Below are 24,303 nucleotides of genomic sequence, written 5' to 3' on the forward strand. Positions count from 1 at the left end.
CATTGCAGGAACACTGAGGGATTTTAAGCAGGGAATTGAAACAGGGTTTCTTGAGAAGAAACAGGGGGTTTCTTGAGAAGAAACATGGCGTTTCCTTACCGGATTCTTGTCTGCGGCAAGTGAAGAATGACACCCGCAGATGGCAGGAAGGGGAGAGAAAAGTTTATTGGAAGCTGCAGGAAATAGGGAAAAGTAGCAGAACACCCCTAAGGGCTGTCGGGACTCTGGTGCCCAGCAGCTGCCTTCAGGTCACTACCCGAGTATAGCCCAAGCCAAATGCCTTCAGTTGCAAGCTGCTTTCTCCCAAAGTCCACGCGATCTGCCAGAAAAGAAATGCAGGTCACCCCTAGGGGCCTTGGTCGGCCTTGATGACCAGTGGAGGCCGTCAGGTCACTACCCAAGTGTATCCTGGGCCAAGTGCCTTCAATTGCACCCCACTTTCTCTCAAAGCCAACGCAACCTGCGAGAGAGAAAAGCTCCCCAAAGGGGAGGGGTTCCCAGAGTGGGTAACCATCCTGGTGACTGGTCTAGGGTTTATATATCTCTGTAAGTCCTCTGTTACTTGGAGTCTGGGAGGCAGTTCTTAAAATTTGCATAGGGCATTTGCATGTCCTTTGAGGGGTCTCCTTCTTTCAGTAGAGGTGTCAGACTTGCTCCAGGGATGTCTCCTGGGTTTGTTGATTAGTAAACAGATGGTTTTGTGAAGCTTTGGTCATTCTTATCTCTGAACCTTGGAAGAGCTGGTCTCTTTAGGAGCCTTGGAAGTTAATTAGTATTCGTTGCCCCTCAGGAAATTAAGTTTTTCTACCGAGGCCTCTTCCCTACCTGCATACTTCTCTTCTACCTCCTCAGAATGATGGAATCACTTCTGCATTTTGGCAACATTTCCCCAACAATAGCATAAAGAACTGGGGACCTGAGGATCTGCTGGGAGACTGGGGTTGTGGCTAGAGGGTGGGACCTTGAAAGGAGGAAGAAGGGAGAGATCAGAGAGATGCTACTGGATGGTAGGTTCTGATCCACTTTGGGGACAGGTGATGAGAACGCTTGACTTCTGGCTTAGTGACTGCTCTAGTTTGGATCTGAATGTCCCCAAAGGCTCATGTGTTGATGGCATGATCCTTGGCTCATTGCTCTACTGGGAGGAAGTGGAAAACATTTACAAGGTGGAAGCTAGCTAGGGAAGCGAGGTCATTGAGGGTATGAAGGCCCTGGATCTTTCCTGTCTCTTTTGCTTCCTGGCCGTCAGGAGCCAAGAATTGGCCTCACCTCACACTCCTGCCATGATGTACTGGGCTGCCATAGGCCCAAAGGCAACAGGGTCCCAAACCTCTGAGATGATGAGCCAGAATAAATCTTTCTTCCTGATGACTTGGTTTCACCCAATCATGGAGTGTTGACTACGGAGTGACTTAGTGTGTGAGAATACCATTCCCAAGACAGAAGATGCAGGACCTTGGAGGCCTGCGAGCCCAGCTGCTCAGGATGCATTTTGAGGTGTCGGTAGTGGTTGGCTTGTTCTGCTAAGGTTGGTCCATCCCATGTTCCAGTGAACTGGACACTGATTCTACCTGCCATGATACCATCCTGTGCCTGCCAGTGGCACTGGGAGGTTAGAGTGGCCTTCTGTGTCAGGGCCCTGAATCTGCTTGGCTACTTTTCCTTGCTCTGGCCACATGAGCAGGGCCCCCAGTACCCTGCAAGGTGCCATTCTGGCTCCTTCCCCTGGGAATGACCAGGCCCTCTGCTGATCTATTCTGCCCCAGAGTAACCAGTTTCTCGAGTTTTCCCCAGCATTCTTCCCCTCCCATCATCAGTTTAGAGCTTTCTTGATTAAATCTCCTGGCCTCTGGCAAATGTGTCTTCCTTCCTTTTACTGCTGCAGGATGCTCATCCCAGCCAAGGAGCCGCCCCTGGCTGGCTTCAGTCTCAGGCCCTGCTCTGTTATCTGTCCCAGGTGATGTATTTTGGGTTAGTTTTGCCTGGGGCTGGCAGATTTAGATGAAACAGCACACTCTTTACCAGGTTCAGCCCTGCCAAAAGGCACGCACACCAGGGTCTTTCAGCATGAGTAGAAGGTGATCTGGCACATCCTGATGTCAGTGGAAGGGCTGGGGAGCACCCAGCACAGAGCCGGAGAGGCTCTCAGCACCTCCTCACTACCTGACCCCAGGCTCAAGTTTAACCATGAAGTAACTTTCTGCATCCTTTATTAAATACTGATGCATATTAATTACACAGATTAATGGATTTCACTGTACTTTGATCTTATCCATCTTCCAGTCTACCCTCTCTTTCCTCCTCTTCTCTCCCCTTCCCCCAAATACAGTCCTATATTCCCTTCCTTGACAGTCCTGTATTTCCTTTTCTACTTTCAGGCCTGACTTCCTTCCTTCCTTCCTTCCTTCCTTCCTTCCTTCCTTCCTTCTTCCTTCCTTCCTTCCTTCCTTCCTTCCTTCCTTCCTTCCTTTTGTTTATTTGATTTCCCCATATGAAATAAAACACAGGATACTTGTCTTTCCATGTATGCCTTATTTCACTTAACATGATGAACACCAGTTTCACCCATTTTCCTACAAATGACATGAGTTCATTTTTCTTGATAGCTGAATAATATTTCACTGTGTATCTGTCCTATATTTTCTTTATCCATTCATCTGCTGTTGAACACCTAGGTTGATTCCATATTTTTGCTATTGTGAATAGTGCCACAGTAAACACAGGCATGTAGGTATTGCTTTTGTATGCCAATTTCATCTTCAATGAATAATTACCCAGGAGTGGTATAGCTGGATCATGTGGTAGCTCTACTTGTTGGTTCTGGAGCAACCTCCATACTGCTTTCCGTAAAGGGTTCACTAGTTTCCATTCCCACCAGTGATGTATGTGTGTTCTTTCCCCCCACATCCTTACCAGCATTTGTCATTTTTATTTTTATTTGGTTCATATAGACATTCTAACTGTGAGCTGGAATCTTGGTGTCATTTTGATTTGCATTTCTCTGATGCCTCAAAATCAAGAGATTGAACATTTTATCACTTATTTATTGGCCATTCACTATATTTCTTTTGAGAAATGTCTGTTTATTATTTTCCTATTTTTTATTGAGTTACTTTTTTTGTTACTTTTTATGGCTTTTTTTTTTTTTTTTTTTTTTTTGGTACTGGAGAGTGAACCCAGGGATGCTCTACCTCCAAGCTCTACTCCCAGCCCTTGTATTTTTTTTATTTTGAGACAGAGTCTTGCTAAGTTACTGGGGTTGTTTCTAACTTGCTGACTCTGGCCTTGAAGCTGCAATACTCCTGTGTCAGCCTTCCAAATACTGGGATTATAAGTGTGCCCCACTGCACCAGCTTCCCGAGTTCTTAATAAACTCTGTATATTAATCCTCTGTCAGATGAGTAGTTGGTGAAGCTTCTCTCCCACTCTGTAGGTTGTCTCTCCACTCTGCGGATTGTCCCTGCATCCTTCTATTTTCTCTCCCCTCTATGCCCTTGGAGACTGAATTCAGCTTGTGAGGAGATGGCTGGGTTCAGGGCAGATATGAAAATCACAGAAGAGTATAATTTCAGTAGACAATCAGAGAGGCTCAGCTTAGGACTGAAGTGGATCTCAAATTTCCTTTTGGAGCCTGCAGCTCAGAGGACTTGCCTACTAAGAATGGTTGATTGGTGTTGGCCCAGGAAGTGAAGGAGGTTGGCAGCCCCAGGGCAGTTCTGGGGGGTCTGGACCCAGCTCCATCTTCTACAAGGCTCAGATTCTCTCATCCAGGAGGCTTTGTGTTAACAAGAGTTGTTAACACATGCCATGACTATGGATCAAGTTCTGCTAAATAGAAAGACACTGCTGCATGAAAACTGTTATAAAGAACTTGGACATATGCCAGCAGCCTTGCAGACAAAAGGCAAAACTACCACTCCACTGACACCCACCACCTGTCTGAGAAGGGCCAGGCATGCCAGCTGAGGCGCGCCAGTGTGACATCAAACCAGCCTGTCTCTTCTGCCTGTCTGGTTTCAAGAGTATGGAAAAGCCAGGTGTGGTGGCCGTCATCTATAATCCTAGTGTAGCTGAGACAGGGGGATTGCAGTTTCACCACCAGCCTCAACCACTTAGCGAGGCCCTCTGCAACTTAGTGAGAGCCTGTTTCCAAATAAAAAAAGCTGGGGTATGTAGTTTGGAGGTAGAACTTCCCCGGTTCAATTCTGAGAATCTCTCTCTCTCTCTCTCTCTCTCTCTCTCTCTCTCTCTCTCTCTCTCTCTCCCCCCCCTCTGGAAATTAAAAGCCAGGAATCTTGGTCCTTCTTACCCCTTCCTGTGTCATCAGGGCCACATAGGTACATTCCTTAGCTTTATTGGGTATCAGTGTTCCCATCTAAAACTGTCATTTTTTTCCCCCAGTACTGGGGTTGGAACCCAGAGGATTCTACCTCCGAGCTACACCCTCAGCTCTATTTTTTATTTTGAAACAGGGTCTCACTGAGTTGCAAAGGGCCTCACTAAGTAGCTGAGGCTGTCTGTAAACCGTGATCCTCCTGTCTCAGCCTCCCAAATGCTGGAATGACAAGAGTGTGCCACCACGCCCAACTTTTAAAACTATCATTTAAAAGAGATAGAAGGTCATTCAATGAGAAAAATGAATGTGGAAACTCTTACATTCAATACAGAAACAATAAAATTAGAGTTTCCTTGTAAATATTGCTTCAAAGCATGGCTGACCTTTCTATACTGACTTAAATGTCTTTTAAAGTCAATGTGTTAAAGTATATTCACTCAACAAGCAGTTGTCAACACAGTCATCAGGCGGATGCACGCTCTCTAAAGGGGTGAAGGGGTTTGTTGGTATTCCTCTCGAGATTTTCTGTCACTCCCAACACAATCAGAAGTGGTGAGGGACCCTGGTGTTTGGGGTTGATGGGTTAGATGTGAAATGCAGAGAGAAGAAAATCAAGCCACAACCAGGTTTGGATTTCAAAACGGAGCTTGCATCTCACAGTAGAGATAAGAGCTTAAATGAAAAAGATTTAAGTCTCCAGAACCAAAGCCTTGAGGGACTTGGGACATAGAGTTTGTGCCATAAACAACATAGTTAGAAGACGGAGCCAGGCGTAGTGACTCACGCTTGTAACCCCAGTACTTGGGAGGCTGAAACAGGAGAATCTGGGTTCTCAGCCAGCCTCACCTACTTAGTGAGGCTTTCTGCAACTTAATAAGGCCCTGTTTCAAAAATAAAGAATAAAAAATAGGATTGGAGGTGTAGCTCGGGTTCAATCTTCAGTGCCACAAAAAAAAAAAGAAAAAAAAAGAAAAAAGAATGAGCGACCATATTGGGTGACTTTACTCTCTAATTCAGACCCCAAGGCAGGCAGGAGAGATGGCACCAAGGGGAGGGAGGCAGAGTCCCTTCGTGGGTTCGGGGATGGCAGGGGTCCTGGGGGGGTAGGTCCTAGGTAGGACCTTCCACAGGGAAGGTCCGCGGTAGCCTCAAGTGTCCCAAATCCCCAGATGGAGCATTCCCAACATTCACCATTTCTCCTTCCCTGATAGAAAACTGAGAGAGGGCCAGGCACCCTGCAGGAGAGAGCTAAGTGTGCCTGCACAGACCCTGACATGCTTCCATGTCAAACATCCTTAGGGTATATAAAAAGGAGGAAACCCTTTGAGTAGTTATTCTATTGCAAAGAGGAGGGATTCTTAAAGCAGGGCCATTTCTACCTGTGGGGACCATAGTGTCTCTTCTCCCGCTACCTACTTACCCCTATGTAGATAGCACTGCTTAATTCTGAGAATGCCATAGTTTGTAATTCATGCAATTCTTCTACTAAAATATAAAAACACTTCCGAGTGCTCAATCAAAAAATGGTAGCAGCTATCCATACTTTAGTATGAGTGCATTTATAAGATATTCTGCTTTTCTTATTTACTACAAAAAAATAAAAATAAAAAGCACAGGTTCTGAGAGCTAGGCATGGCGGCACATGCTTATAATCCCAGTATTTGGGAGGCTGAAACAGGATTGCAGGTTCTTAGCCAGCCTCAGCTACTTAGTGAGGCTCTCTGCAACTTAGTGAGACTTTGTTTCAAAATAAATAAAGAATTAAAAATAGGAGCCAGTCATGGCCAGGCAGGTTTGTAATCCCAGCATTCGGGAGGCTGGGATTCACAGACAGCCTCAGCTACTTAGTGAGGCCTTCTTCAAAATAAAGAATAAAAAATAGGGCAGGGGGTGTAGCTTGTAGGTAGAATGCCCCTGGGTTCCATCCCCAGACCTTCAAAAAAATAAAAAATAAAAATAGGGCTGGGGGTGTAGCTTGAAGGTTAGAATGCCCCCTGAATTCTATCCACAGCAACACACACACACACACACACACACACACACACACACACACAGGTCCTGGGGAAATGAGGTGAGTGTAGAATGAGTGCAGCTTTAGAGGAAGGAGATTTGTGGAGAAATGTAGTAAAAAGGCGAAGCTGAAGATTCCAAAGAGAAAACTATTATGCTTTTGCTTTTGTGTGTTTTGAGAGGTCTCACTACATTGCCCAGGCTGGCCTTGAACTTCGGGGCTCAGAGTGATCCTCCTGTCTCAGGCTCCTGAGCAGCTGTGTCTACAGGTATTTGCCACTGGCTGAAATTCTTCTTGTTTTGTCATTTTCCCCCAGTGTCCACACTGCCCATCTCTCTCTCTCTGATATTACTTCTCTCCCTTGTGTACATGTAAGGTCAACCCATGCACACCACAGGCAAGCCTAGGCTGCCTCAGTAGCTCATGGTATCAATGGGTCCTTGAATATCACCTCAACATTCAGCATTCAGGCCAGTAAAGTTCTTTCCACTAATTCCCTCATTCATTCAACAAACAGTGACATGACACTGAGCTCAGCACTGAGGACACAGGAATGACTGCAACAGATAAGTTGATTTCACCTGTATAGTGATACTAGTGCCTTTTGTCTCGTTAGAAGACTATGCTTTAGAAGAGAAGAGAAACACACTTGTTTGGCTAATGTTTGTGTGTGTGGGGGGGGAGAGACTGAAGGTATAAGGAATTTGGTGACTAGAGGTTTTTCTATATCTATGTGTAATTGTTTTAAAAATTCAACTTATCCAGAATGAATGTCTTAATTGTCTATGTTGCAATCCAAACCACTATCTCCTTATTTTCTGTGGCCATAATCTTAGAACAGAAACAAATTCCTGGAAAGCATTTCATACCACAAAAAGACTAAACATTAATAACAAAAAATAGAGCTTTTATATTTATATAAAACAAACACTTAGAAGGCAACCTTGTTTATATTTCTTTGGGGATTTTTTTTTTTTTTTTTGCAAAGGACACAATTATTGAGAATTCTTTAAAAGGAGTCCATTGAAATCGAGGCTAGCCGGGCGTGGTGGCGCACGCTTGTAATCCCCGCACTTGGGAGGCTGAGACAGGAGGATTACGTGGGTTCGAAGCCAGCCTCAGCTACTTAGTGAGGCTCTCAGCAACCTAGTGAGACCCGGTTTCCAAATAAAATATAAAATGGGTCTGGGAGTATAGCCCGGAGGTAGAAAGCCTCTGGGTTCCACCCCCAGTACCACCAAAAAAAGAAATCGAGGCTAAAGATGGCTTGTGCCATCAGCGTGGTCTCCTCCTCCTTTTTCCATAAGAAACAGAAGAGCATCTTTTGTGCTGAATGGATGTGCATAGGGTTGCAATTTCTTAAATGGTTGCAGCCAAGAAACTTGCTTTCCTTGCTCTGGAGGCAACGGGAGGCTATTCTGTCCTGAGTCAGGTTGTTTTTCCTGCCACACCCAGACAGAATCCTTAATGTCCCCACTCAGGACTGCCTGTGTAATTTGTGGGACCTGGTGCAAGATGAAAATGACAGGCCCGTTTAAAATTGAGAAAGAATTTCAAGAAGGCGACGGCAGAGCATTGAGCCAGCACAGGTCTCTCTGAGTGGGAGCTCCGGAAGATCGTGGCTAGCTGCCCTCCATGCCGGCCCTGCACCTGCCTGGGTAGACATCAAGCTTTGGGGCGTGGAGGCCACGTTCTCTTCCCAACCCCATAGCCAGTGCCCTACAGCAACTGCCCCTTCCCTGGGCTGCAGCTCCATCTTCTTAGTCTGTCTATTCCTATTCTATTTTGAACAACATCATTAGCTCAGCCTCTCTCTCTCTCCCTCCCTCCATTTCTTCATAACACCAGCGTTTGACACATCTATCCCACCACTGTACTCAAATCCAAGGCCTTTGCTTCACCTCTTGGCTGCTGTCCCTTTAGTCTTTTTGCTACATTCTTCCCTTCTGGTTTCCAACTTCATGTCATTCTCCTGGTTCTGTTATTCAATTCTTCTGTGTGGAGCCCTTGCTGACGCCATCTTGGACTCACAGCTAGACTGGGAATCCAAGGATGAAGATACAAGAAAGAGCCCAGCAGCAAATGTTCAGCCACAGTGTCATGTGCACCAGAGCCACGGACTTCCTCTTACACATGCTCTGAAGGAAGAGGAAATGTTTGACACATCCCTCAGCTTGCCTTTGTGGAAACTGTTCTTAGAGGATTCTTGTCCAGCAGTGTAACTCAATGACTCACAAAAGGCTCTATTCACTGGTATTTTCTCCAGAGGACTCAATGAAGTGACTCACACCTCTATTTACTAGATTTCACTGGGAATGTCAGGTGAAATCCTTTCCCCTGGGAACAGGAAGTTTTTGATGTTTCTTCTACAGATAGCATGGGGACAGAATCACAGCAAATCAGTGTAGCTAGGCCGACCTTCTCTATCAGGGATGCGCTAGAGCATATACAGCAGCGTATCTGGAGGAGGGCTCATCAGGTTGTTTTTTTTCATTTTTGAGGAGGAGGGGTGCTGGGAATTAAACCCAGGGGCATTCTACTTCTAAGCTACACCCCCAGTCCCTTTTTCTTTTTTATTTTAAAATAGGTTCGCACTAGGGTGCTGAGGTCTAAGTCGCTGAGACTGTCCTCAAACCTGAACGACTCCTGTCTCAGCCTCCCAGGCATTGGGATTACAGAACTGTGCCACCAGGCCCAGTGGATTTATCAGTTTCTGTGTCAGCTTCCCATTCCCTAAAAAATTCCTAAGATAACCAACTTAGCAAAGGTTTATTTTGGCTCGCAGTTTTAGAGGTTCTGGTCCATGAGTGGTTGCTTCCGTCACTTTGGGGCTGCAGCGAAGCGGTGCGTCATGAGTGCAGCATGTGTCAGAGCAAAACCATCCACCTCATGGCCAGGAAGTGAAAAAAGAAAAAAAGAGGAAGACACTGGGCTTCACCGATTCCCTCCCCTTTTCTTATATTGGGGATTAAACCCAGGAGCATTCTACCTCCAATTACAAACCCAGCTCTTTTTTATTTTTTATTTTAAAACAGATGTCATTACGTTGCTGAGGCTGGCCTCAAACCTGCACTCTTCCTGTCTTGGCCTTTGATCTTTAGAATGACTTAGAAGAAGAAAGTTTCATTTGGCTCACAGTTTCAGAGGGTCAGTCCATGGCTGGCCAGCTCCAAGGCAGAAACATCACAGTGGCAGGGTATGGCAGAGGAAAGATGCTCTGGGCAGCAGGAAACAGAAGGCAAGAAGGGGCCAGGGACAGATATAGTCCCCAAGGCCACACCCCTAGTGACCTATTTCTTCCAAGTATTGGAATTACAAGTGTGCACCATCATGCCCAGTTCCATTTGTCCCCCTTGAGAGTATGTCCCCAATGGCCAGAAGACTCCTATCAGGCCCACCTCCTAAACCGTTCACCACCTCTCAGTAGCAACACCCTGGAAGCCAAGCCTTTAACACATGGATCCTTGGGAGACATTCTATGTCTAAATTACAGCAGTTTTTTTTTAAAGCATATTCAGCTACTATTAATACTGTTTTAATAATCCAAAATGGAAGCCTGGAGCCTTCTACCCCTGAGCTACATCCCTAGCCCTTTATATTTTTTGTTTTGAAACAGGTTCTCACTAGGTTGTTGAATCTCGCTACATTTCTGAGGCTGGCCTTGAACCTGTAATCACCCTGTCTCAGTCTCCCAAGTACTGGGATCACAGGCCTGCACCACTATGCCTGGCTAGATGTCATTTTTTAATGAAAGAATGTAAACTACTTAGAATATATTCTGATCAGAATGTAAACTAGTATAGCCACTAGGGAAGACAGCATGAGGGTTCCTCAGAAGACGAAAAATAGAACTCTCATATGATCCACTCCTGGCTGAATATTCGACAGAAATGAGATTAGCATTAAAAGAAGTTATCTGCATGCTCGTGCTTATTGTGGCACTATTCGCAACAGCCAAGACATAAAATGTAGGTGCCTGTCATGTAGGTGCCCATCCACAGAAGAATGGATAAAGCACACATGGTACACATAGGTCCATAATAGAGTAATTATGTTATCCACAGAAAAAGAGTCAGAACTAGAGGTCAGTCATCGTGTAAAAAAAACATAAGCCAGACTCAGAAAGACAAGTATTGATGCCGGGCATGGTGGCGCATGCTTGTAATCCCCGCGCTTGGGAGGCTGAGACAGGAGGATCGCACAGGTTCAAATCCAGCCTCAGCTACTTAGTCAGGCTCTCAGCAACTTAGTGAGACCCTGTTTCCAAATAAAATAGAAAAAGGTCTGGGCGTATATCCCGGAGGTAGAAAGCCTCTAAGTTCCACCCCTAGTACCACCAAAAAAAAAAAAAAAAAGACAAGTATTGTATGTTTTCTTTCAGATGTGGCAATAAAGGAAAAAAAGAAGAAAAGATAAAAAGAAAGAAAAAGAAGAGAGAAAGAAAGAAAGAAAGAGAGAGAGAAAGAAAGAAAGAAGTGGGAGTAGAAGAGAGGCTTTTTTGGTGTGTGTGGTACTGGGGATGGAATCCAGGGTCATTCTACCTCTGAGCTCCACCCTCAGCTTATTTATTATTCTTTATTTTGAAACAGGGGCTCACTGAGTTGCAGAGGGCATCACTAAGTAGCCGAGGCTGTCTGAGAACTGTGATTCTCCTGTCTCAGCCTCCCGAATGCTGGGGTGACAAGTGCCCCCCCCCCCAGCCCCAGCTAGAAAAGAAGCTATTAAAGCCGGGAACTGAGGCAGATAATGGGAGGCGAGGTCGTGGAAGGAGATGAGGGTAAGAGAGAGTCACAGGGAGGGTGGATACAATGAAAGCACCATATATGCACACATGCGTGGAACTTAGTGAAGCTCACTAATTTGTAGTGTGTGTGTGCTAAATGGACTGAGACATCAGCCCTCTGCAAGTGTGTCCCAAGGTGGAGGCACACAGGGGTGGAGGGTGACGGGGACTCCGGCCTTCAGCGTGACCAGCATCTGCGCAGGTGCAGGCGGCCCCTCGCGGTGGGGGCAGAGGAGGGGGGTTGGGAACACCGCCTGGAGTCCAGGAGACAGCAGAAGCCTGCGGCAGCGTGCGCTCCAGCCCCTGTCGTTCTTCACTTAGAGAACACGAGGAGGCCAGAGATAAACATCCTTCAGCATTTTGAGTCAGTGACCACAAAGCACCAAAGCCCAACCTTTAGCGTGCACCTTGCACAGCCGCGCTGGCCACATCTGCCCACGCTGCAGGCTCTGCCTTCCTCCCTTACCCCAGATCCTAGAGTGGCTCGCATGCTTTACCTGGCTTTCGCCTTCGGGCCGACACACTGTCCTCACTGTGTGGACATGTGTGCTCTCTCCCGGCGTCCCTCAGCCCAAGCCTGGTGCATCACTGAGCCTCGGGTTCGACATCATTTCTCAGGAAACATTCCACAGCCTTCCTGTTTACATGCCTCATTTAGTTGACACGACAGAACCAAGATCAAACGCAGAAGGAATATCATGTGAAAAGGCCGTCACAAGTGCCACAAGAGAGGAGCTGCCGGGGACCTGCTGGCGATTGGGGTGGGCACGCTGGTGGTTGTAATGTCACCAACACATTCCTCTCCCCGGCTGCACTCATCACATGGGGCTGTAACCGCCTGGGGCCTTCATTTTTATTTACTTGCTGTTTGAGCCTGATCTAGAGGCCAGGACTTCATTCTAATCACCAAATGCAGTGCTTGGCACATGTTAAATGCTCAGAAAATATTTTCTGGCTATCTAGGGCAGTGGTGCTTGCCTGCAGTTCTTGGGAAGCTGAGGGCAGAGGATCACTTGAACCTAGGAGTTTGAGGTTAGTCTGGGGAATGCAGCAAGACTTTACTTCAAAAAATATATATTTATTGGCTGAAATGATGAACAACAGAATTGAAGTTGTATCCTCATGCCATCATAGCAGTCTATGGCTAGAAATCCTACATCCTACCAGATTTGTCCCCAAAGACATAACAATTTTGTAAAGCAGAGGGTCTTTTATTTTATTTTATTTTTTATTTTTTTATTGGTGCACTGTATTCATACATCATAATGGTATAAAGAAAATACTTTTGTAGACATACATGCACACATCGCCCAGTTAGCCCCTACCCAATCCCCACCCCGTTCCCTCCCCATCCCTCCTTCCCATGCTTGGCTTAGTGGTTGACATCTAGTATTATAGCAATTTATCTAAAATTAAAAATGATAATCTTACAGTCTGATGCCAAGCTTTTGATGACTTAAAGATAATATTTCAATATTTCTTTTTGCTTTCTTTCTTACCAGAGAATATTTTTTTAGGTGAAACTATCATACATTTATTTATTTATTTTTCAGAGAAAATCTATTCTAATATGGAATATGGACTCTAGATACACAAAACGATCTCAAAAAAGAACAAAGCTAGAAGATGTATATTTTCTGATTTCAGATGTTATAAAGCTACAATAATTGAAACAGTGTAGTACTGTTATAAAGGCAGATATATAAACCATTGGAGTTAAATAAAAGCCTACAGATAAATTCTTCCATATATTGTCAAGTTGTTTTTTTTTTATTTTAATTTTAATTTTTTTAATTTATTTATTTTTTTTATTGGTGCACTGTATTCATACATCATAGTGGGATACAAACTTTTGTAGACATACATGCACACATCGCCCAGTCAGCCCCCACCCGATCCCCACCCCATTCTCTCCCCATACCTCCCTCCCATGCTTGGCTTAGTGGTTGACATCTAGTATTATAGCAATTTATCCAAAATTAAAAATGATAATCTCACATAACAGTTTCATTTGTCTGATACCAAGCTTTTGATGACTTAAAGATAACATTTCAATATTTCTTTTTACTTTCTTTCTTACCAGAGAATATTTTTTTCTATTTTTTTTAGGTGAAACTATCATATATTTATATATTTATTTTTCAGAAAAAAACTCTATCCTAATATGGAATATGGACTCTAGATACCCAAAACGATCTTGAAAAAGAACAAAGCTAGAAGATATATATTTTCTGATTTCAAACCATATAAAGCTACAATAATTGAAACAGTGTAGTACTATTCTAAGGGCAGATATATAAACCATTGGAGTTAAATAAAAGCCTAGAGCTAAATTCTTCCCTATATTGTCAAGTTATTTTTGACAAGGTTTCCACGAACATTTGGTGGTAGAAATAATAATATTTTAACTAAATATTGTTGAAACATAATAATTACATGGAAAAGAATAAAGTTGGACCCTTACCTAATCCCATATACAAGTATTAACTCAAAATAGATAAAAGACCTAAATATAAATCTTAAGACTATAAACTTTTAGGAGAAAATCTGGGTCATAAAACCTCACAACATTGAAATTGGCAGTGATTTCTTGGATATGATTTCAATGGCACAGGCAACAGAAGAGTATACAAACTCCCTAAAAAATTAAAAAAAATATTGTATATCCAAAGACAATGTAAACAGAGTTAACAGTTACTAATAGAATGGGATAAAATATTTCCAAATGCTATATCTGAAGGTATATTAATATTCCAACTAGAAATCCTAAAACTTAGCAACAATAAAGGCAAACAATACAATTTAGAGATAGGTAAAAGACTAGCATAAATAATGAATCTCCACAGATAACCAGTCTTAGTTGTCTGTTGGATGGAAACTCTTGTTTCTCTGGTTCTGGTGTGTGTTACCTATTTCTTCTTTGTAGTTAATCTCTTTGAGTATTTTCTCTAGTACTGGTTTTGAAGACATAAATTCCTTCAGTTTCTGTTTGTCATGGAAGCTTCTTATTTCCCCATCTAATTAGATAGAAAGTTTTGCTGGATAGGAAATTTTTGGCTGGAAGTTGTTTTATTTCAGAGTTTGGATTATGTTACTCCAAGCCCTTCTGGCTCTCATGACTTGGTCTGGGAAGTCTGGAGTGATTCTAATGGGTTTGCCTGTGAATGTCACTTGGCCCTTTGTTTTTGTTGCCTTTAAGATTCTCTGCTTGGCTTCCACATTGGTCATTTTGACAATTATGTGGTGTGGGGATCCTCTTCTCCATCCTGTCTAAAGGGGGTTCTATAAGTTTCCTGGACCTGTGTATTGACCTCTTGCTCTATGTTTGGAAAATTTTCTGCTATTATTTCCTTGAAGAGATTGTTGATCCCTTTGGTTTCAGCTTCTTTCCCCTCCTCTATTCCAATTATTCTTAGGTTAGCTCTCTTAAAATGGGCCCATATTTCTTCAATATCAGATTCCTGCTGTCGGATTTTTTTTTTCTAAATTAGAAACTATGCGTTCATTTTTGGAATGATCATCTTCTAAGAGCGAGATTCTATTCTCCATGTGATCTAATCAGTTGTTTGTACTTTGAATTGAGGCCTTTACTTCATTAATTGCATCCTTTATCTCTTTTTGGTTCTCTCTGAATTCTTTTCGAAGCACCTCTATTATTTCTACAGTTATTTTCCTGATTTGATCTTCTAGAAATTTCTGAATTTCTGTTTTATCGGGTTCTGATGTTCTGGGGTTGTGGGCATTCATTGCTCCATTGTTATTCCTCTTTCCCATGATTTCAGAAGTTTGTGCCTTCTCTGGGTTCTTCCCTGGGTGACTACGACTTCAATTAAGGTGCTCTGGATCTCAAGTCAGTAGTATCTCAGACCCCACTACTCCTTTACTGGGTTGTATCGCAGAGTCTCAGACCCTGGGAGTCAATCGAGGCTGCTTTAGACCGTGGAGGGTGCCAGGTTGGGCGTTCTTCTATGTTGTGATACCTCTGCCACCGCCAGTCCCCCACTGGGTCAAGTCCCTGGGAGTACAGTACTGGGATTTCTCCTCTAGGGGCCACAATTTGACTCATTGTTGTTGAATGCGCAGATGGAACTGTAGCGGACTCCATGAATTCACTGCTGCTGCCGCCGGTGGCAATATGGCACCACTGCCACGCCCTCGGCCGTGAGGCTGGCATATTTCTTCTCTGGTTTTGAGCTCTGCTCTGAGTTCCTGCAGGGTGTGCTGAGCCCAGCCTCTGGGAACTTAAGATGCTCCCTGCGCCGAGAAATCTGCCGAATTCCTCCCGGCTGATCCGCAGCGGCTCACCTCGGCTGGCTGTCCGCCGCTCCTCTCTGGAGCCTGGTGGGCTGTTGAGTGCATTGGTCTGGTGCTGTCCGGTGAGCTCGCCACTGCTGCCAGCAGTAAGGCGCTACTGCTGCGTCCTCGGACATGAGGCCAGTGTATCTCCTCTCTGGTTCTGAGCTCCGTTGTGAGTTCTCCTCCTCTCTGGAGCCTGGTGCTGCAAGGGAAAATGGTGCCCGCTGCTTTGCTCCGCGGCTCCAGTTGCAGCACTGTGGTCTGGTTTCTTTCTGGTGTCTCGTTTTTCCAGCCCTCTTTTTCTCTGTCCCTTGTAATTACATTTTTTGTTTCTCTGCTGATGGTGTTTTCTGGCTATGAAAGGCGCTGATTTTGTGGTAATAGAGATTGGTTGTTAGCGGGGCTCATAAGCCCCACTTTTCTCTGTCGCCATCTTCCCGGAAGTCCTCTACCTAGTCAGCAGAGGGTCTTAACTGGAGTTTCACAGAGGGTCCTGCAGAATCCATGGATTGGCTTGGGTGAAAGACTGTAAATCCTGAAGACTGAATGTGAAATTTGGGGGGTACATAGAGTTTTGGGAGGGAAATGAACAAAAGCTATAGTTTGAAAGGTATAATATCGATCTGCCAAAGCTAATGAATCTTTGTTCTGAAATAGAAATTCTTGAAGTGTCTCTGGCCAGGCATAGTGGGCACACCTATAATCCAGTATTTGGAAGGCTGAGACAGAAGGATTGCTAGTTCGAGGCCAGCCTCAGCAACTTAGTGAGGCCCTGTTTCAAAATAAAGATAAATAAAAAATGGCTGGAGGTAGAATGGGTAGATCACTTCTAAGTTCAGTCATTTAGAGACTTTACTAGAGATTCTCAGGCCCCCCTGCACACCTGCTAAATCAGAAATTCTGGGTGAGAGACCTGTGAGCCATGTGAAGTCTTATAGATGATTCTATTGTGCATTCAAGTTTGAGGACAGCAAAGAATCAGATATTGATTGAAATGTGTCCAAAGCTGTAAAGAGGGGAAAATAGGGGGAAAAATATAAAAGGGGATGGGAGGTGAGACAGGAGGATCATAGATTCAAGGCTAGCCTCAGCAAAGTAGAGGACCCTGGGCAACTTAGACCCTATTTCAAACTAATAGGGTTGAGGGTGAAGCTCAGAGGTAGAATGCTCCTGGGTTCAACCCCCAGTTTCATGTATCCATCCATCCATCCATCCATCCATGCATCCCTTCATCCATCAATAATTGGGTTGGGGAAGGAGAGAGAAGAAAAGACAAAGCATAGCAAATTGCAAATGAAAATAAGAGAGTAGGAGCAAGCCCAAATATATCAGGTAATGAAAATAAACACAACATACTAAAGTTGTCAATTAAAGGAGACAGAGAGAGAGAGAGAGAGAGAGAGAGAGAGAGAGAGGGAGAGAGAGAAAGCTGAATTGATTAAAACAATGGACCAAAACATCAGGCATCATATGGCAAATATATTCCATTTTAATTTTTTAATTATACCAGAATAAAGCTGTAGAAAAAGAAGATTTATAAACCCAACCAACACATAAACCCTGAAGAACCAACTACGGGAAGCTCTAGAAAGGAGGACTGGTTCACGCTCATGAAGAGCTCTCGCCACATCATTGTGCAGCTATCCCAGGGTCGTAGTCTGTCCCATGCTACTACAACAGAATACCACAGGCTGGGTAATTCATAACGCACAGAAACTTATTGGCTCTTAATTCTGGAAGTCCAAGATCAAGTTCGTAGGATCTGGCAAGTGGTTGTGTCGAAACATGGTGGAAGGCATCATATGGCAAAAGGGTTGAGAGAGACAGAGAGAGAGAGAGAAAGAGCGAGCTCTGACTCATCCTTTCATAAGGAGCCCTCTCTTGCAACAACAACGCTAATTCATCGTGTGAGTGGGACCCCCATTCATGCCCACTCACCCACACTGGAGATTAAATTTCCAGCGCTACACATTTCGAGTTCTAGCACAGGGACCTACTGCTGTGTGGGGCCAGGCTGTTCCAGGCACACAGGAGGAAGAGGCCGGCCCTTCCTCCCCACTGGTGCAGGAGGCAGGCCGGGCAGCCAGGGCTCTTGGTTTGGACAAGTGTGTGCAGTTATCTATATTCAGGCTGCCTGTTAGCGCTTACGAGGCCATAAAATTAATCCCTCTTTTTATGTACAATTGTGTATGCTCATCAAAGGCGTTTGGCTGACTTTGACAGTATTTTATATGGTTGTCTTTTAATAACCTCAGTCTCAAGAAGTGAACCAGGCAAAGGTCATGGGGCCACTTGTTAAAAGCAGGAGATAAGCAGCAGGCCACCCAAAGAAGGCCAGGAGGGGAAGACCCCCCACCGAGCCGGGATCCTCAGGAACCAGGGAAGGGGCCACCTCTTCCTGCAGGAAGGGAGAGATGTCAGACAGGGCCGGAGCAGGGGACCACGTGACAGGAGAACCAAAGGGAGGCATTTACCTGAGAGCAGAGGAAACATCCTCCAGAAACTGTGAGGCTCCATCTCTAGTTTAAAGATTAGAGCTGGGTGTGTGGCACATGCCCGTAATCTTAATACTTGAGGGTCAACACAGGAGCGTGCAGATTTGACGAGCTTGGAGGCAGAAAGGAACCCCTGGATTCAATCCCTAGAACCCAAATTAATTAATACATTTAAAAATAAAATGAAAAATTAGAAAAATGAGGAGAGAGACCAGTAGAATAGTGGAAGGGGATTGAGGAAGAAAGTGGGAGGAAGGGGGCTTGAGGAAGGAAATAGTTCAAATAATGCTGTGTCCATATATGAAGGGATCACCCCAATCTCACTAACATGGAAGGGGCGGTGTAGAGGGAAACACAAGTGCTGTGTGCATGTATGGTTTTTTTTTTTTTTTCGCTTTGAATCTAACTATGATATATAGTTAAAATGTGCCAATAAATGTATTAAAAATAAAAAACAGTATGAACATAATGCACCAATAAAAAATTAAAAAAATAAATAAAAAACGTTTTGAAACTTTTGTTGTTAATTGACAAATAATTGTTTATATTCATGAGGTACAATGTGATGTTTCGTCTCTGTGGGTATTCTGCAATGATTACATGAGGGTGGGTAGCCTACCCACGGCCATGGTATTTATCACTTGAAATTCTCTTTTAGCACCTTCTTAAAAGAAGACATACAAATGGTGATCAAGTATATGAAGAAATGCCCAGCAGCAATCATCAGAAAACGGAAAATCAAACCCACATTGTGATCGCACTTCACACTGAGCGTGGCTCTGTCTCTACTGGGTTGGAATGGGCTGGGATTTCTCCGGCAGCGGGCAGGTGCGTGGGCAGTGGAGGAGCTCCTGACACGGGTCGAGTTCCACGGAAAGGATAGTAAAATGAAGAGCAGCCAACTTGGTGGAGAGGCTTAGCTATTTTTTATCTTTTTCTTGGTATTGAGGATTGAACCCAGGGGCGTACCACTTCTGAGCAACACCTCCAGCTCTTTTTATTATGATGATTATTTTTATTTCGAAACAGGGTCTTGCTAAATTGCTGAGGTCGGCCTCAAATCTGCAATCTTCCCATCTCAGCCTCCTGAGTACTGGAATTACAGGCATGTGCCACCACTCCTGACTAAAAAGCATCTCCCTATATTGCAAGATTATCAGCATCATCTAAATCTAAATCATGTGAATGTCCAAAGCTGGCCTCTCCCTTCCCCTCTGCAACTTCCTGACTTGTCCTAACTTCTGTTTTCTCCCTCACTTTCTCTTAAGTGGGTCCGATATGCTCTTGGTATTTGGGTTTGCAAAATCCTATCCCTAGGCCCTGAATTTCCTTCCAAATTCTAGTGGCAGAAATTCAAGCAGCCTGATAAGCAGGGCCCCTTGGAGCTCCCAGCTGCACCTCACTGAACTCACCACTGTTTGTTTATCCACTCAGCAAGTATGTATGGGGGTGGGAGCTGAGCCCAGCACAGGCCTTGGTTCAGCTAAATGAGCAATAGCCCGGTTTTCAAGGAGAGCCTGTTTTGGTGGAGAGGTGGGTTATGCAATGATCCGGTGGTACCGGATGTGCTAGACAGGGGTCTGGGAGATGGAGCAGGGCAGTGGGCACCCCAGACCAAGGACAGCAAGGGAGGGAAGAGGGAAAAATAAAAAATAAAAATAAAAAAACACCACCCCATATGTCGAGATCCCAAAGCCACGTTCAATGGGCTATCTTGAGTCTACCGGGAATTCCTGGCCCTTAAGGTTCACACCAGAGACAGGAAGGAAAACAGCTCAATGCAGCCGGGAAGGCAGAATGGGAGAGGGAAGGAGAGAAGAGAGCTGTCTCAGGCAGGGTCCCTAGGAATCCTGCTCTCTGGAAGGACAGGAAGCGCAGCACAGAATCCGGGGCCCCTGGAAGTCTGCGCACCCGCCTGGCCACAGAAAGCAAAGGTCCAGGGAGATTTGGGGACCGACAGAATTTAGGGTTCTGTGTCCACAGGGTGTGGTGAGACTCAGCCTCATTGGTTATGTAAGACAACTCAGCGGTGAGGCAAAGTGCCCTCCGTGCAGCCTGCAGGACCAGGGGACTCAGCAATCCTGCAGGGATGGGATTATCAAGGGAAATTAACAAAAGAATAAGATGCTGGGTGGAGTGCCACGGCCTGTAATCCTAGTACCTGGGAAGCTGAGACTGGAAGACCCGCAAGTTCAAGGCCAGTCTCAGCAATTTAGCAACACACTGTTTTTTTGAGGGGAGGGTACTGGGGATTGAACTCAGGGGCATTCTACCTCCGAGCGACAGCCAGAGCCCTATTTTTTATTTTTATTTTGAAACAGGGAGGGTCTCACTAAATTGGGGTGGGGGGGACCTCACTAAGTAGTTGAGGCTGGCCGCAAACCTGTGATCCTCCTATCTTGGCTTCCGGAGTACTGGGATTGCAAGCGTGCACCACTATGAGGGCTAAGACTCTGTTTCAAAATAAAAAATAAAATAGGGCAGAGAATATAGCCTATAAATACCAATACCAAAAAAAAAAAAAACAACAACCCAAGAAACTTACCAACAAAACCAGAGAGAGAGAGAGAGAGAGAGAGAGAGAGAGGAGAAAGAATAATAATAATGATGATTAATAAGAAGAAGAAGGAGAAGGAGAAGGAGAAGAAGGAGGAGGAGGAGGAGGAGGAGGAGGAGGAGGAGGAGGAGGAGGAGGAGGAGGAGGAGGACACACCCGCGCTCAGCCTGGGTCCTGGGCAGTCACTGAGCCTCCCCAGCCACAGTGTGTACTGGCAGTGGAGGAGGGATTGAATCAGAATTAACACGTGAAAGGCAAAGTGCCCAAGTGTTCACTAAATGGTTACCCTGTTGCTCTTAAATCCCAGTGAGTTTTACCCTCTGTCTTTTCTTCTCACTCTGCATCAGGCCCCTGGGCAGGTTTTCTGTACATTTTCTTCTCTGTTTCCGAAATTACAAACCTAATGACGAAAACAGCACACAATGAATGTTTTAAGCAAATGAGCAAAGTGTCTCTCACCCCGCACAGCTCTTCCCACTACCCCAGGAAGAGGAGGTGCAGACAGGGTTGTCCAAGCACTCTGCTTAGTAGCAGCACCGAGCGCTCAGCTTCCACAGCGCTCTTCTGAGCAGATCACCAAAGCCATCTATTACACCTTTTATTGTGGCCGTCAGCTGTCTGGGATTGATAATATAGAAAGGAACCTGGTGGCACATTCCAGGGCTGTGACAAGTCAAATTCCAGCCCTGGAAACTGTGAAAGGTCACCAAATAAATCCTTACCAAGATGACTTGCAATAAGAGAGTCTGGCTGGCCAGGGCTTAAATCTTAGTTTATCAAATAGCTACTTGGTTATAATCTGATTTCGTTTGTGGCGTTACTAGTGAACTTTGTAAAGCCCAAGTATGTTGGTAGTAGGGAAGACAGATGGAATTGTTGCGAAAGCTGCAGGGGGGAAAACATTAACTAGAGATTAAGGCAAAAATGTACAAAGGAAATGAGAAAAGGATAGACAAAATGGGGGAATTTAGTGAGATTTTTGTGGAACAGCACTTTTTTTTTGGGGGGGGGGGGTACTTGGGATTGAACCCAGGGCATCTTACTCCCAGTTCATTAAAAAATTTGTTGTTGTTGTTTTGAAACAGGAGCTTACTAGGTTGCTGAGAGTCTCACTAAGTTGGTGCAGCTGGCCTTGAACCTGTGATCCTCCTATCTCAGCCCCCCAAGTACCAGGATTACAGGTGAGCACTACAGTGCCTCTTCCATGCCTGACATCCTTCTCCCCTGGGTGCCTTCCTTTTTTTTTTTTTTTTGGCCAAGGCCTTGGCACAGTGAGCTGAGAAGCCTAGGAAGGGGGGCCGGCTGGCCTGAGAAATACTTGGTCTACCCTCTCCCCTTCTGCAGGTTTTCATATCCCAAAGAACTTGAAAAAGTTCTAGAGAAGGATCAACATGAGAACAGGGGTTGCCTTTCCTCCTGATCTCCATTAATCTCATCTCAACTAATTAGAATTTATCCTAATGATTTCCCTTCCTCCCAAGCTCAGCTAGTGACTGGCACGTGGTGGTTACCCAGTAAAATTCCTCTGAGCTGGTTGAGTCGTGGACATTCACTGTGCTTCAGTGCAAATTCTTGCCACACTAATTTGCAGTTTATACATTTGAAAATAAGATTTGTTATACTTTCAAGATTGGGATGTGTCCTAAGCAACTGTCAGCTCTGTGGGGTCTGGGATGGCTGGAGAGGGTTTAATAATGGTCTCAGGAGCTCCACAAGGTGCAGGGGAGCTGCTCTCCACGGACCCGTGAATGAGGAAAGCAGGTTTGCCTTCCAAGAGAAGTTTGGTTGACCCTAGGAGAAGCTCACCAACCTTTCAGAAGGCTTTGAGAAATAATGGCGTCAGTTGTCTGAGGACATCAAATGATCATTTGGGAAGGAAGGTATGACCTGCACCCTTGCCCCTTACACACAGCCCCTCATAGCACCTCTTCACAGGCCTCGCCACCATTGTACAGAGGTGGTACTAGAAGGCAGGGGAAAACTGCCCTTTGGGGAAAAAGTGATTAAATAATTTAAAAAATTAAAAAATCCCAAGGGTTGCTATTTCACCATCATACCTTCATTCCTTTGAATGTTAAAAGTTTCTGTTTAAAATTTAAATACACTTTGGTCAGAAGTAGGAACCATCAAGCCAGACATGGTGGTACACACCAGTGATCTCAGTACTGGAGAGGCTGAGACAGGAGGATTGCAAGTTTGATATCAGCTCCAGCAACTTAATTAGATTCTGTTTAAAAATAAAAAATAAAAAAGCTGGGAGTGTGGCTCAAAGGTAGAATGCTCCTAGGTTCAATCTCCAACACGAAAACAAATAAAAGACAAACACCAAAATAAAAGCAAAATCAAAATAACAATAACTTATTTTTTTTTAAAGTAGTGTCATCACTACAAATGAATTGCAGTTGGTTGTCACAGAAATCTTTAGTTGGGGGGTATTTGACCCCTCAGACAACCTAGGCTGGACTTGTGCTGCCCTGAACTCCAGGCCTGATATCATGTGACTGATTTTCCTGAAGTAAATTTTTCCACCTGGCTGAGGAGGACATGAGCTTGGCTCTGTATTTATATTGCTCTATGTCTAAAAAATTAAAATATGATCAATCTATTGGAAAAATATTTGTGATTTTGTGACAAAGGCAAATAGCCGTAACACAAAAAGAGCTCTTGTAAATCAGTGAAATATAAATAATGCATAGGAGATCAACAATAACAACAGAAACTTAAAGAAAATTCATAAGAGAAGACTTATAACACAATAAAAAAGCAAATGAAAAAGAACATTTCAGACTCACAAGTAATTAAAGAAATGCAAAATAAAGCAACAACAAGATCCTTTCTCACTTACCAAACTAATAAACATTTTGTTATGTTAAGGATAAAATTCAGTATTGGCAGCTGTTCAGGAAAATTGGGTTTTTTTCACTGTTTGTAGGAGTGTAAATTGGCACAGCCTTTCTGGAGTGAAATTTGAGATAGTTATTGATGACCTTTGAACCCAGGTTTCCTCATTAGGGGCACCACAGGACATTCATTCAATAAACCATGGCATGTATACAAATTAATTACAATTATGGAAATTATTTGTATTGGTTTTAAGTAGACTCACTTGGGCAAGCAAAATAAATTTCAAACACCTCAAGTAAAAAATGCAATGCAGAGAATTGAAAAGTCAGTATCCAAATAGCATATTGTTTCATTTAGTATTCTCACTGCTGAATCCAAAAGACTTGATGACCACAACCTAGAGGAAGAAAGAGTTACGTGCTCACAGTTTGGGAGGTTCAGAGAGTTCGGTGCATGTTTGGCCAGGTGAAGTCTGTGAAGCTCAGGGTGTGGAGAGAGTCTTCCACATCACAGAGGCCAGAAGCAGAGAAAGCAAGGGGAGGAAGAGACAGATACAGAGTCCCCCAGGCCCTCCCCAGCAACCAGTCCCTGCCTCCAAGATGGCTGCCTGAGAGGTCTGGGACCATTCTAAATCCATCATTATCAATGTTCAGTATAGAATAAGTTTTGTTTAGAATATATAGAAAGGTTGAAAAATCATATTCTTTGTGACATAGAATTATTAAGTTTGAAAGAATTTTCCTAAATGCAATTAATTCGAGCTACGAATATTTAATAAGGTCCTACTATGGTCCGGGCACTATTCTAGGTGAGAGGCATAGAAACAAGTAAGCCAAAATTCCAGTCTTTATGTCCCCTTTGGTGTGACACACAGACAGTAAGTAAACAAGACATAGATAAATAAGAGGGTGATGATTTTCTGGAGAAAACAGGTCTCTGGAGCAGAGACTATTGACAGTCAGGGACAACTTTAGATTCAAG

This window comes from Muscardinus avellanarius, assembly GCF_963383645.1.
Source record: "Muscardinus avellanarius genome assembly, chromosome: 2".
NCBI lineage: Eukaryota > Metazoa > Chordata > Mammalia > Rodentia > Gliridae > Muscardinus > Muscardinus avellanarius.